The sequence below is a fragment of the Macrobrachium nipponense genome, chromosome 5 (assembly GCF_015104395.2).
Source record: "Macrobrachium nipponense isolate FS-2020 chromosome 5, ASM1510439v2, whole genome shotgun sequence".
In the NCBI taxonomy this organism is placed as follows: domain Eukaryota; kingdom Metazoa; phylum Arthropoda; class Malacostraca; order Decapoda; family Palaemonidae; genus Macrobrachium; species Macrobrachium nipponense.
In genome coordinates, this window is record NC_061107.1 from 77,942,452 (window position 1) to 77,944,951 (window position 2,500).

The 2,500-nt window shown below is 33.3% G+C and overlaps 1 protein-coding gene across 1 annotated transcript in view; it reads left to right on the top strand.

The window, feature by feature from the left end:
* Positions 1–2,500, top strand: part of LOC135215440 (endophilin-A-like) — a 610,297-nt gene that overhangs the window by 35,840 nt on the left and 571,957 nt on the right. The gene's annotated exons all lie outside the window — the stretch shown is intronic.

Consider the following 2,500-nt stretch of genomic DNA (forward strand, 5'->3'; position numbering starts at 1 on the left):
CATTTCCCTTCAGTGTAAACACGTTTCCCCTCAATGAAAACACGTTTCCCTTCATTGTAAACATGTTTCCCTCCATTATAAACAAGTTTTCCTTCAGTATAAACACGTTTCCCTTCTGTGTAACACGTTTCCCTTCATTGCAAATACGTTTCCCTTCATTGCAAACACGTTTCCCTTCAGTGTAAGACTAATGGAAAACTTGAGATATTCCTTTCAGTAAGAGAAGAATCGTTATTTTTATTTCCTGGACTCTTCGAAAATGCAGAAAGTTGACAGGAGAAGACAACTTGTTTCCAGTAAATTATTTTTTCGTTAAATTTTAACATATACCCAGGGAACGGATTCCTCGGGGTGATAGCGCCCACCAGTGTACCTCACGAGGTGCACTGTAGCCATTATTTCTGTTACTGTACCTCCGTTCATATTCTCTTTCTTCCGTCTTTCCACCGTCTGCTGAGAATTGTTTCAACATTATTTTCGGCGCTGAATGACCTGATAGGTCGCAGAGCTTGGTTTCTGGCCTAAATTCTTTGTTGCAATTTCTCTCTCTCTCTCTCTCTCTCCCTCTCTCTCTCTCACACGTATAATTTTTAAAGAGGCAGACTGAAACATACATTGAACGAGAAGCAGGAATAAGAAATCGCGTGAAGTAATTGCAACAGCTGCCATACCCAAATTAAACAGGAAACATGTAATTAAAACCATAATTTCTCGGGAAATGAATGGAAAGAAAAACGGCAAAGAGCATTGAAACTGCAGGGTGGAATCTCTGATTTATATATGTTAATATATTATACAACATGTTTCTGGGTTTATGCACTTTATTTTTAGTTGTAAAAACGTGAGAGTTTGGAGACAGGAGCAGAGAGGGACTTGAACAATGGTTAACCCCGTAGGGGTGAGGGATGTTGAGGTGCAATGTAGGCATTACTTAATGAAGTGTGTATATTTGAAAATGAAGTGTGTATGTTTGAAAATGAAGTGTGTATATTTGGAAATGAAGTGGATATTTGGAAATGAGGAGTGTATGTTTTAAAATGAAGTTTCTATATTTGGAAATGAGGTTTTGTATATTTGAAAATGAAGTGTGGATATTTGGAAATGACTTGTGTATATTTGGAAATGAAGTGTGTATATTTGAAAATGAAGTGTATATTTGTAATTGAGGTGTATATTTGGAAATGAAGTTGGATATTTGGAAATTAAGTGTATATTTGGAAATGAAGTGTGTATATTTGGAAATGAAGTGTGTATGTGTATATTTGGAATTGAAGCGTATATTAGTAATTGAGGTGTATATTAGGAATTTGAGTGTATTTTAGGAATTGAAGTGTATATTTGGAAATGAAACAGATTTTTCTTCCTTTTTCAGGTAACTGTGCGAGTCTTGATGTCCGGCGCTGTAAGGCGCGCTCTTCTTGGTAAGCATTAACCTTTATAAAAGCAGTAGGCGTTATATATTTAGTTATACCTTGCTTTGTACTCTCTCCCCTCAATGCAAAGACGTCGATATCCATTGTTATCAGCAGGTTTTATTTTTTCCATTTATTAAAATTCACGTTAATTATTGTGGTTTTGGGTTGAATTAACCAAGTTTATGGTTTTTGAAAATAATAATAATAATATTATTATTATTATTATTATTATTATTATTATTATTATTATTATTTTATTATTATTATTATTAATTAATTCATCCTGGTCAGTGAGTTGGAGACCACAACTCTCATGTTGAATGTGTTGGAGAGTCTGCAAGCAAAAATGGTGTATTTATATATATATATATATATATATATATATATTATATATATATATATATATATATCTATATCTATCTATATATATATATATATATAGATAGATATAGATATATATATATATATATATATATATATATATATATATATCTATATCTATATCTATATCTATATCTATATCTATATCTATACTATATCTATATCTATCTCTATATCTATATCTATATATATATATATATATATATATATATATATATATATATATATATATATCAATGTAGAAGAAATTAGTACACTCATAAAACATTTTTCACTGGGGAATAAGGAATTTCTTTCCATTTCGCGTGGGAACAGGTTCATATGGGGAGTTTATCAAATATCAAACGATTATTACGTTAAAGGTTAGAAATGAGAGAGAGAGAGAGAGAGAGAGAGAGAGAGAGAGAGAGAGAGAGACAGGTTGGCGAGACACCATTAAGAGTAGTGGGTTTAACTAAAGGTAGGCGACTACAACTTGTTCTGTCTAGTCACAGTAATTGCGTCTTTTACTGATTTGTCAGCAATATTTCCACGGAATACCTAGTGGGTAGGGATGCCAATATGTTTTACCGTTTTAACCAGGTTCTCATAATATGATCCCCGTAGCGGGCTTGTGCCGTCAGTGGGCCTCATATGGTGCACTGAAGGCATTACTTAAGGTTCTTTGCAGCGTGCCTTCGGCCCCTAGCCGCAACCACTTTCGT